Raw genomic sequence first — 13,259 nt, 5'->3', positions numbered from 1 at the left:
TTGGACAACTTGCAAGTCCAATTTTGTGTCGGTGCTCCTTATCGCTTAGTTCCGTTGCCGTTTTATACAAGTTGTAGAGCCAAGGTGGTATACAAGAATGAAACGAGAGCAAAAAGAGAAAGAAAAATGGATGAAGCCAACGTTCCAAACAGTCCTCAACAGCAATTGACTTAATGATAACCCAAGTAAGTCACCCCGGTTCATACTGTGTTTTGGTTGGGATATCATTCAGGTGTGTTTTTGGGAAAGAATAATTCTATATGAAATTTTTTACACTACATATAAGATCGTGTGCTCTCTGTATAGAATAGAATTTTTCAAAAAAAAAAAAAGGAAAAAAAGAAAATATAAGATCGTGTGCTCTCTGTCATAGATCTATACTAGAAATTGTCGCCAAGCACATAAAAGTTGGTTTAGGGACACTATGGCGGACTTGTTCTGTAGATTTTAATCATCTGTTTGTTATTTTCTAGGATAATTATTTGGGTTGCTTTATACTTAAGTTTATGAAAAGATCAGGTGGAGACGTACGATGATTCAAAGACTGCCTTTTTTTGCCATTGCTTGTAGGATTTAATTCCCTTATTTAATTCTAGATCAGGTGGAGACGTATAGATACATAAAGTAAAGTGAGTCTTACAACACTTTAATTGCCATATAAATTTATTAGAGAAGAAGTCACTCTCCAGGAAGGTTAGTTTTGTCAGAGAAGAAGTAGGTGAAACAAGTAGACGGGGGCAGATCATTGAAAGTGAAGAGGAAGCGAGTTCCACGTCCAAGATGAGGAAAGAAAATCTTGAGAAACTACAGGAAGCAGGGGCCAATATTACCCAAAATTCAGTTGAGAAGACTACGCCAAAAATACAAAAGGTTCCGGCCTTGCTGCGTGGACACAAAAATTTCAAAAAGTGCTTTGAGCCAATGGTGGTATCACTCGGTCCTATCCATCATGGCAAGCAAATTCGTCGAGAAAAGTGGCAGGTCGAGTGAATTTTTGCTCTGGAAAATTACGAAGAACATCAAGCAACTGAATCAGTACTTGAATGAAAAGGTGGTTATGAAGTATGATGATGAGACCCTTGCCTGGATGCTGTTTGTTGACGGGTGTGCAGTGTTGCAATCCATACACTCTGCATTTCAACCAGAGCTTATCAAAAAGTTGAAGATAAAAAATGATCAGATGGCTATATGACAAAGTATAAGGCCCATAAACTTTGTGTATGATGGAGCATATATGTTTATACTAATTTATACTTTGCAATGAAATATGATGTTTTAGACCTAATTTAGTCTTTGCCAATGAAATAAAGGTGGTCATTTGGTTACTATTTGATGTTCAAATTCCCTTAATCAACTCAGGTTGCATGTGTATTGCCAGTATTGCCCATGTTGATGGAGAAAGAGGACAACTGCATTGATTGTCAAGCATATTATTGCTCAAATGGTGGTTTATTTTCGAGTAAGGTGGTTAATTCTGCACTATCTGGTTTTTTCCTATAGAGTACTAATAGTTCTTTATTTCCTTAGACACAGTACTTCTTTCATAGATTTTAATAATCTGCTTTTCTAGGATGATTATTTGCTTTGCTTTGGTGATCCACAAAGAATAACAAGGTTAGAAAAATCACTTTCTTGTCCATTCCCTTAGTTCGAGTTTATACTTGGTTTCATTTTTGAACCAGAAAGGAATGAGTAGACACTGAATTTTCATATGGGGTAGCGTTTAGTGAACATGGAAGCACTTGTGCAGAAGTTTGAAGAAGCAACTTCGGTTTTATCATATTTGCCAAAACCTGTCAGCTCCATTCAACATATATAGCATTTCCAAGTTTAGCATTTGCAGCCCAAGTGGTCTGCTGGCCCTTGTTGCTACTATTTCTTTGGAATCTTTGGATTCTCAGGTGAGATTTTCCTTTCATTTTTGTTTGTTCTCTCTGGTCTTAAGACTTCATTTTTGCTTCATATATGATGTCAAGATCTCCATGAATCTACTCGTGGGGTTGCATATGTAGTGGCATTATTGCTCATGTTGGTTGGTAGGGATTATGGGAACTCACTCTATTGATATGAACTTTTGGGTTTAGGGACCTGTACAACATGTGCACTGATGTAACATGTCTTTATTTTCAAGGACGTCTTCTTTTGTAGACTTTAGTAATCTATCTATTCTAACACTATTTGAATTCAATCACAGGAGAAAAGAGAGATTCTTAAACTTGGGGCATCAAACTTCCAGATTAGGTGGAGAGGACTATGATGATCCAAAGGTAGATTTGGAGTTAGAGCTTCAACTTGTTTGACATGAATAAGAATCTTGAGTCTTGGAGGTTGGGAGTTCCTCGAAAATTCCCAGTTCAAATTCATCATGGAATCTGGAGTTTAAACCATTTGTGTGTTGCACAATTCTTTGTTACTTTTCTAGCCTTGTGTGTTGTGAGTAGTTAATCTGGGTGGTATTCAGCAGTTCTTGATTATCAAGAACGTTACAGAATGACATGTACGTGTAAAAGAGCTGAATCTTAAGACCACCACACTACTGCCACTGTCATCCATCTCTCTCTCTCTCTCTCTCTCTGGTTATTTATAAGGTTGAACAATTTGGATCTAGCTGTCAATTTTGACAAAAGTTGGGGAATCTTCATGCTATTAATTAGCTTATAGGCTTTTCACTTTGTTTGTTTGCTTATAGCCATTAGTTTGTTACTTGCATGATGAATTCAAGTATTGTGCTGCCCTGAAAATTTTCTTCTATAGCCATACTACAGCAAGTTTCCGCTAAAAACACTTGTTGAAAAACCAAATACCACTTACCTCATTTAAAAACTCCCATCGAGTTGGAGAGCAACATATACAGAACAACAAAATATTGAAACAGACTTATTTACATCTAAAATTTTCTAAATCAGCTCTTTCTAAAATCAACCACCCCATACATCATGAGGTGGATTAGACCTATCCAAACATAGCGCTGAATTCCCTTCAGCACCTTCTATAGCTAAAAAAACTGCAATCTGATTAGTTTCAATATATCCGAAGATCTTGGTGGGTAAAACTTGACACCATGCCCATCTATACCAAGAAATTAGATTAGCCTTTACAGGTGTATCTTCCCCCCTTCGAGGACAATAAGGTATAGCATTAATCTGAGATGCCAAATCTGATCCTAAATGGTCCTGTAATTTAACCAAATTCCACTCGGATGAAGGCATGACCTCTTAAGTTTCAAACCTTCTTGCCAACCACATCAAATTTTTCAGCCATCAATATTTGATGGCTGCTGCTTCTTTGAAGGATTCAGGTGTTTGGAGCTGAAAAAGACGGGCCATAACGACCGTCAAGCTCCCATATATAAAATTTCAAGCTGACTTCATGTGTAATGCTCTCTTTTCCCTCACACCCAATCCTCTCTCATCAATAGACTAACATACTTTTTCCCAAGAAACCCATTTTTTCTTTACCTCACCTTCTCTATATCCCAAATGAGAAAAAGTCTGAGAAGAGCATGGTAATAAAACTCAAAATTGATTTGGGCACATTCAGAAGTACCGAGAGCAAATGAATTGGCATGCTTGATCAAACATGTTTAATCAAGACTAATTTTCCCCCATTGTTCCTTTTAATGAGAATAGGTACACCAAGATATGTAGAAGGAAACAAATTATCCCTTAGAAACCAGTTTCATCCAGCATAATATGTTTCCTAGAAACAAGAGCATTTTTTCCTTCCACTTACTAAATACTTCAGATAAACTCTTCAAGGATTTATTGGATTGACTAAAGAAGATAACAATGCCATCAGTGTATAAAAGAAAAACCAAAGGCCAAATATATCCATAAAAATCTCCATTCAAGTCTACCATAAGCTTTTTCATATTAAACGTTATGTTGGGCCCTAACAATTATCCACGTGGACTGCTCTATGTCATGGGCACATGAACTTTTAAGCGACGTGCACCAGAGCTAGACGAGTAAATTATAAAGGAGATCGAGGTATAAAGGCAGCTCATACTTTGGATAGGCACACGGACAATGGAAGAAAGTAGTTCCTTGTATCATACTTTGGATACACAAATAATGGATGTTGTTCCAATTAGCAGGATCTTATGATAAATTCAACTTTGGATACAGTCGCTAAGCTACAAAGTAAAAGCATACCATGTGATGGTGTGGGACCTTAGTGGATGCAATAATTATGGACCTTACGGTACTCTTGACTAACACAATCCTGACCCTAATCATGGTGCACAGCTTGGACGGTATGTTGAAAGTAAAAAAGAAATAATTAAAAAGTTGGATTGCAAGGTCTTTTTTTTTTTTTTTTAACCCAAGGTTTCAAGTTTTGTGTAATTATATATCTACACATGGATTTTGATGATAACAAATGAATTCAAAGAATAAAGGAGTCTCAAACTCAAGTTGTCTATACAATAGAGTCAAGCACATCAAGGAAATAAGCATGAGCAAGAAGGGAACAAGTTCACATTAAAGTCATAGTGTAATGTTGTAAATCTCTTAAATTTGAAATTAGGATTAAAGCTCAAAATTAATATTTTATCATAAAGCATTAAAATATATTTTCCACATGTGCATGAATATTTTGAAAATTAAATTTTAAAATTTTAAAAGATGATTGATTGTCATCTTTCACATGTGCATACCTTGATTAAAGGGTTGAACTTTGAATATATTAAAGATGATTAGGGCTGTTCATCCGGGTTCCAACCCGGGAACCCGGGTACACCCGGACCGGAACCCGGATCTCAAATCCGGGCCGGAACCCGGGCCGGATCAAGCCGGGTGAGACCCGGTCCGAAACCCGGATGTATCCGGGTTTTTAAAAACCCGGAATCCGGGTTCCGGGTTAAAACCGGATTTTTTTTTTTTTTTTTTTTTTTTTTTTGTAAATCCAGTTATAAACTGGGAGCTATAGAATGCCTTAAAAATGAAAAATTGGGAAGATAAATCCTACTTCCCATCACCTGTAGAACATACAAAACTAAATGTTAAGCTTTACACTTCTTGTACATGCAGACAATTAAAGGGGTAAATTTTAAACCCCCCTTTCCAGAAAAAGAACAAAAAGAATAAAGAAAAAAATGCATCTAAAACTATCAGCTGTTAGCTCAAATCAAGCCAAAAACCTGTGCTTACTCCTTACAAGCATAAACTCCCAAAAAAAGAAAAAAAAAAGAAAAAAGAAAAGGGACAGCCTATTAGCTTGAATCAATGCCACCACTAGCCCACAAAACCTTCAGCCAAAACATTCATTGTAGAGAGAACTCCTGAGATCTTCCATTGCTCGACCTGCTAATTTCAATGAACAGATTTTCAATTGCAGAAGGGGGGCCAGAAGATTTGGCAATGAATGTCAACCAAATCTAAATTATGAAGAAAATATTATGATATCATTCTGGAAATGATCTCAACAAAAGAAGGCAGGCACTTAATTCCATATACATGCAAAAGCCATGGACTGTGTACGTACAGTAGTAAAGCCAAGAACAAAGAAAAATGCTTGAGAAAATCATCTTAACATGTGACTTTTAAATTAATTCCTATATAGTTTACAACATAAACATGGACACAAGAGCTTAAAACTAGTCTAGAAACATGGAGGAATTTATGCATAAACATAAACTTATGCACGTGCTGGAATAGTTGGGTTCCTGGATATGATTAAGTTAGGTCATTACAACATAAACATGGACACAAGAGCTTAAAACTAGTCTAGAAACATGGAGGAATTAGAAATCTTGCAAGCTGTATTTGTATCAAGACAGATTCACTTACTGTATTTGTATCAAGACAGATCCAAGATACAAGCTGTATTTGCAAGCTGTATTTTTTCAACATGGAGGAAAAGCAGACACGCATCAACATATAATAATTATTAATCATCAATATCTTCAGTATTGAGAATTAATTAATAGATAAACATAACAAAGAAAAGTTTCACTTACTCTAAATGTTCCCAAACCACTGACTGGTTACTAGGTGTTTTCTTGGATCTTTTGGGTAAAGGTGGGATGGAATGGGTAGGCTGTTGTGTATATGTGGATGAAGGAGTTGGTAGATTCTCATGCTCCTCCACATCAACTGAAAGAGAAAAGGAGTCACTACCAACCCCTTGAGTTGTACCGACATTACAACTCACAGAATCTTCTTCCATCTGTTATTGAGTAACAAACACAGTAGAATAAAAAATCAAACACAGCAAATAAATAATCGAACATTATATAAACAAATCTAAGGGCCAATCTGTACTGTTCTAAATTTTGTTCTTTCTTTTGTATTACTGGCTGAAACATATCCATTTCAAAACAACAACAAAAAAAGGTTTCTTGTCTTGTGTAATACATATTTCTGCATGTGCAATAAATGTAATACATATTCAAAAAAAGGTTTCTTGTCTTGTGTAATACTCATGAATTATTAAACTCATTTATTTCTTAAGAAATATTTTGCAGGATTTGAAAAGCTTTCAAGCTTAAGGAATCTGGAAATTTTAAACTTTGGTTATAACTTGTTTGATGAAAATAGCATTCTACAAGACTTTAAATCTTACTAAGAATAATTTGGAAGGATACTTTCCAGCACAAGGTGACTTAAGAGCTACCCTTGTTCCACATCTCACAATCAACTAGAATTAATTTCTCAGCCAATTGGCCTCAGAATGATGAGGTTGTGACAAAGAAACAAAGAGAGAATGAGGGGGTCTAAGAAAAAGGTTAAGAGTAGTCATCTGAAGGAACAAGACATTGCCACCAACCCCACAAGACATTACTATGTTTTCAGCACACCACGATTTCTTGAGTGACAAAGACATTACATTACATTCAGAACACTCAGTACATGTATAGTGAGTGACAAAGACATTACATTCAGAGGCCAGAGCCCCCAGATGATCCACCCATCTGGTACCAAAGCCATTAAGGATGGCCCAAGAACATGCAATGCTATGCTTAAAATTTTTAATTAAATGCATGGGTTTCTAAAACTAAACTTCCATTGTTGGTACGGGTTCTGAGCATGAGCAGTTCATATATATATGTGATCAGATAAGAGAGTTTGCTCGATTTTTCTTAAATAAATAAATATATAGTTAAATAATGAACCCAGATTAATCGTGATCGATTTCCAACAAACAGAGAAGAAAAAAAAAACAGAGAAGAATCAAGATAAAAAACAGAGAAGAATGTTGTCGGCAGTCTAAGCTAAACAAACCCATTTAAATTTTCAAAATGGGCAACCATAGACGAGAAACTATAGGCACGAAATGACCAAAACAAGATAAAATATAATCAACCAACAAAAGCATCTAGGATGAAGACGGTAGCATTACAGAAGCATCTACTTACATATATCGGCACGAGGATGACGACGAGGCACGATGATGAAGATGACGGCTAGATTTTCTGAGAGAATCAGAGAGGGACGATGGCTAGGGACGATAGCTATGGTTTCGGGGAGACTCAGAGAGGGTTCGGCGCGAGAGAGGTAGGGGACGGATTCCAGAGTCACGGCTAGGGTTTTTTTCAGTTTATATACACCCGGGTATAACCGGGTTCCGTATTATAACCCGGGTATCATACCCGGGTCCGGACCGGGTACAGCGGTTATATAAATCCGGGTTTCGGCCCGGTTCAAATCCGGGCCGAAACCCATAACCGGGAACCCGGTTATCCGGGTTCCGGGCCGGGCCGGATAAAATCCGGCCCTGATGAACAGTCCTAAAGATGATTGATTGTCATCTTTCACATGTGCATGTTTTATTTGAATATTTTTACAAGTGATTTATGCTTTTTTTTAGACTTATACAAAAGGTAGATGATTTTGTTTGAAAATTTTGAAAAGTAAAGTGTGCTCCTTTTGTCATATGCAAAAAGTAAAAGATTAGGTTTGAATTTTTGAAAAAGGAAAGTGTGCTCCTTTTGTCATATGCCAAAAGTAAAAGATTAGGTTTGAAGTTTTTGAAAAATGAATGATGTTGTCTTTGACAATTGAAAAGGAATAACTTTTTATTTGAATTTTTTTAAAAAGTGAATGATGGTGTCTTTGACATGTGAATCTTTTTAAATTTGAATATGAAGTCTCATATGCCTATAAATAGATCATTTGATAGCTTCACATTTAAAACATCAAGAGCATACAACATTCATTCAAAGCTTTCATTCTCTCTTCTCTAAGCATTGAGCCTTAATCCTTGTTCATTTTGAGAGATATAGCTTGCGCTGTATTGTTCTTATTTCACTCATTGAAGAGTGTTTTCTGATAACCTACCCACTATCAGCTCTTGTATCAGAAAAAATGTGTGTATAACCCTTGTGCGTGTAGAAAGTATTCTACACGGGGAATAGTTGAATCACCACGTGTAAGGTGATTGCAAGTGTAGAGGGTGTTCTACACGGATCCTTTGTAGTGGGTTGTTCAAATGTGTAATAGGTTTCTATCTCCACCTGAAGGAAGTTGAATAATGAATTTGGGAATCCTCAAGGGGTAGCTTGAGGCGAGGACGTAGGCAGTGGGGCCGAATCTTGTTAACATACTGAGTTTGTTTCTCTCTTACCCTTACTCTTTATATTTATTACTATTTCATATTTTGTTTATATTTTATATTATATATTTGATTTTATAATTGTTATTTTTTTTTAATACAACTCAATTCACCCCCCTCTTGTGTTAGTCATCTGGGCAACAATTGGTATCAGAGCTAAGAGCTCTATTATAAGATTAACTATCTTTTGAGTTAAGATCTTATGGCTAACATTTCAGCTTCATTTGGTGAAGGTCAATCTAGCAGTCGGCCTCCACTCTTTTGTGGAGATAATTACTTATTCTAGAAAGTTAGAATGAGAATATTCCTTCAGGCTCAATGTCGAGAAATCTGGAAATGCATTGTAAATGGACCTTATATTCCAACAAAAGTGGTTGATGGAGTAAAGGTCAAACAGGAAGAAGAAGAGTTTGATCGTGAAGACGATAGACTTTATACTTTGAATTTAACTGCTATGAATTTATTATTTAATGCTCTGAATGGAAATGAGTTTAATAGAATAATGACTTGTGCTAAGGCAAAAGAAATTTGGGATAACTTGGAAGTTACTTATGAAGGAACTTCGCAAGTCAAAGAATCAAAAATTTATATTCTTACTCATGAATATGAAATGTTTAAGATGAATGATGATGAATCTATTTCTAGTATGCACACTCGTTTTACTAACATCATAAACAACTTGACAGCTCTTGGCAAAATTTATTCTAAGGTGGAGATAGTAAGAAAAATTCTCAACTTTCTACCAAAATGCTGGGAATCAAAAGTGACAGCGATTCTTGAAGCTAGAGACTTAAAGAAACTCGAAGTAAATGAACTCATCGGATCACTTATCACCCATGAGTAAACATTGAAAAGAGGAGAAGAAGAAGGAAAGCCAAAGAAGAGCTTGGCATTTAAAGCTGTTCCTCATGAAAGTGAAAGTGATGATGATGAGGAAAATGAAGACAAAAATGAAGAAGTTGCAATGATAACAAGAAGAATTCAGAGGTTCTTAAAGAGAAATAAAACTCCTCCGAAAAAATCGTTCAAAAAGTTTTCCAAGAAAGATTCAGGTAAAAATGACACTTTAATTTGTTATAAATGCAATAAGCCTGGTCATATCAAGTCAGATTGTCCTCTGCTAAAGAAAGATCGAAACAAGGGCAAGAAAGCAATGAAAGCTACATGAGATGATGATTCAAGTACCTCAGATAGTGAAGCAAGCAATGGATAATCAGCAAATCTTTGTCTTATGGCTAAATATGACATTGAGGTAACAAATCTTGATAATATTGAAGATCCTTCATATGAAGAATTGCAAAATGTTTTAGAAGAGGTTTATGAGGAATTTGAAAAATTGGGTATCAAATATACTGCTTTGAAAAAGAAAAATTCTTCTTTAACAAACAAAATTGATATTTTAAGAAAAGAAAGTATCATTTTGAAAGATGAAAATCTTAAGTTGAATAAGAAAAAAACCGATTTAGAAAATATTGTTGAAAACTTTACGAATGGAAAAAGAAATTTTGATAAACTTCTTGGTAGTCAAAGATGTGTTTTTGACAAGGCAGGTTTGAGATATATGCCAAAACAAAAATACAAATTTTATAAAATTTTTTTGATAATCCTTCTACATCAAAGACCAATATTCAAAATTCTTTTCATAAAAATAATTTTGTCAAAAAAAAAAAGATATTATTATAATCATTCAAGTTCTTCATATATGTCACATGCTATTTACAATTTCTGTAATAGAAATGGTCATAATTATCATATTTGTCCTATTAGAAGAAATTATACAATAACTATTAGGGCCATATGGGTACCTAAAAATCTTATTTTTTCTAATACTAATAAATAAAGGACCCAAAGAACTTGGGTGCCAAGAAAAATCATTTTAATTGTTTTTATAGGTATGCATGAAGTCATCCACAAGCAAAAACAAGTAGTTTTTAGATAGTGGATGTTCAAGACACATGACGGGAGACAAGACTAAGTTCTTTGATCTTAGATCTAAAGAAGAAGAACACGTGACATTTGAAAACAACTCGAAAGGGAAGATCGTGGGAATAGGTAAAATTGGTAATGAATCTTTTCTCATAATTGAAGATATTCTATTTGTTGAAGGTCTAAAACATAATCTTTTGAGCATAAGTCAATTATGTGATAAAGGATTTACATGCAGTTACTTTCAAAATGGATAAGTGCATTATTTTGAATGATCATGATTGTAATATTTGTTTTATTACTTTTAGAAACAATAATATTTATACAATCAATTTTGAAGAAATTACCTCACAAGATGTTATTTGCTTTTCAGCTCAAAATAAACTAGTTGGCTATGGCATAGAAGATTAGGTCATGTCAACATGGAACTTATTTCCAAACTTTCAAAAAATGATCTTGTGAGAGGTTTACCAAAAATAATTTTTCTTAAAGACAAAATTTGTGATGCATGTCAATTTGGTAAACAAACAAAAACTTCTTTTAAAACCAAGAAACATATTTCCACTATTAGACCATTACAACTAATACACATGGATCTTTTTGGACCAAATAGAGTTGCAAGTCTAGGAGGAAAATATTATGCATTTGTTATTGTTGATGATTTCTCTAGATATACTTGGGTCATCTTTCTTGCTCATAAAGATGAGGCACATAATGGAATTACCAAGTTATGCAAGAGAATTCAAAATGAAAAGGGCTATACTAGTGATAGGGGAAAAGAGTTTGTTAATAAAAATATTGAATCTTTTTGTGATGAAAATGGTTTTGTGCATAATTTTTCTGCTCCTCAAACTCCTCAACAAAATGGGGTAGTAGAGAGGAAAATTAGATCTCTTCAAGAGATGGCAAGAACAATACTCAATGAGAATAACTTGCCTAGTTATTTTTGGACCAAAGCGGTAAGTATTGCATGTTATGTTATAAATAGAGTTATGTTAAGGTTTAAGTTAGATAAAACCCCCTATGAGCTTTGGAGTGAGAAAAAGCCCAACATTGATTACTTTCATGTATTTGGATGCTAATGTTTTATTTTGAATGATAGGGATAATTTAGGCAAGTTTGATGCAAAATCTGGTGAAGGTATATTTCTCGGGTATTCTACTAATAGTAAAGCTTATAGAGTATTCAATAAAAAGACTTTGACTATACAAGAATCTATACATGTAGTATTTGATGAATCTAATTCTCCACTCTAAAAGAAATCTATTGATGAGGAAACATGAGGTATAACTAACACGGAAAATCTCAATCTCAACAAAGAGAACACAATAGAGGAAGTTCAACATGGAGCCATCAGGAAAGATCATCAAAATTTAATACAATATGCAACCAAACAGTGGAAATTTGTGAAAGATCATCCAGTGGAACAAATTTTGGGAGAACCTTCACGAGGGGTAAGTACTCGATCATCTCTTAGAAATATTTGCAATCATACTGCTCTTCTATCTCAGATTGAACCCAAAAATATTGATGAAGCACTTCTTGATGAATTTTGGATTCTAGCTATGCAAGAAGAGTTGAATCAATTTGAAAGAAATGATGTTTGGATACTTATTCCTAGACCAAAAAATCATACTATTATTGGAACAAAATGGGTTTTTAGAAACAATAAAGATGAGTCCGGAATCATTACTAGAAATAAGGCTCGACTTGTAACCCAAGGTTTTAATCAAGAAGAAGGAATCGATTATGATGAGACATATGCATCAGTCGCAAGATTAGAAGCTATTCGAATGCTACTTGCATATGCTTGTTATAAAGATTTCAAACTTTTTCAAATGGATGTTAAAAGTGCTTTCTTAAATGGTTTTATAAATGAAGAGGTATATGTTGAGCAACCTCCAAGTTTTGAAAATTATATTTCCCCAAATCATGTTTTCAAACTCACAAAAGCACGAAAATTATATTTCCCTAAATCATGTTTTCAAACTCACAAAAGCACTATATGGACTCAAACAAGCTCCTAGAGCTTGGTACGAGAGACTCAGCGGTTTCTTGATTGAAAAAAGTTTTTCAAGAGGAAAAATCGACGTAACTTTTTTCAATAAATATGAAAATAATGATATTCTTTTGATTCAGATTTATGTTGATGATATAATATTCGGTGTTATTAATGAAAATATGTGTCAAGTTTTTACTAAGACTATGCAGGAAGAATTTGAGATGAACATGATGAGAGAACTTACATTCTTTCTCGGATTGCAAATTAAGCAAGCAAAAAGTGGGACATTCATCAATCAATCAAAATATATTAAGGAATTACTGAAGAAGTTTGGGATAGAAAGTGTTAAGGAAATTGGAACACCAATGAGCCCATCAACTAAACTTGATAAAGATGAATCCGGTAAGCCAGTTGACTCAAAAATATATTGAGGTATGATTGGTAGCTTATTATATTTAATAGCCAGTAGACCAGATATTATGTTTAGTGTGTGCTTATGTGCTCGCTTTCAATCATCTCCAAAAGAATCACATTTAATTGCAGTTAAGCGCATTCTTAGATATCTTAGTGGTACAATTAACTTAGGGTTATAGTACCCTAAGCACACATCTTTCAATCTAATCAGCTACACAGATGCAGATTATGTTGGATGTAAAATAGATCGAAAAAGCACTAGTGGAACATGTCATTTCTTAGGTCATGCACTAGTTTCCTGGTTTAGTAAAAAATAAAATTCTGTTGCACTATCTACTACTGAGGCAGAATATGTTGCTGCGGG

At 34.6% G+C, this 13,259-nt stretch overlaps 1 long non-coding RNA gene across 2 annotated transcripts; it reads left to right on the top strand.

Moving 5' to 3' along the window:
• The first annotated feature begins 62 nt into the window (after positions 1 to 62).
• Positions 63 to 2,658, top strand: LOC122297230. Of its 2 annotated transcripts, XR_006238697.1 has the most exons (3): positions 63 to 185; positions 597 to 1,464; positions 1,571 to 2,607. It is a non-coding gene; the product is annotated as an uncharacterized LOC122297230 (long non-coding RNA). The 2 variants fall into 2 exon arrangements; XR_006238696.1 differs by having other exon boundaries at positions 597 to 2,658.
• Positions 2,659 to 13,259: the final 10,601 nt, after the last annotated feature.

The sequence above is a fragment of the Carya illinoinensis genome, chromosome 15 (assembly GCF_018687715.1).
Source record: "Carya illinoinensis cultivar Pawnee chromosome 15, C.illinoinensisPawnee_v1, whole genome shotgun sequence".
In the NCBI taxonomy this organism is placed as follows: Eukaryota; Viridiplantae; Streptophyta; class Magnoliopsida; order Fagales; family Juglandaceae; genus Carya; species Carya illinoinensis.
This window is presented reverse-complemented; position numbering and strand designations above follow the sequence as displayed.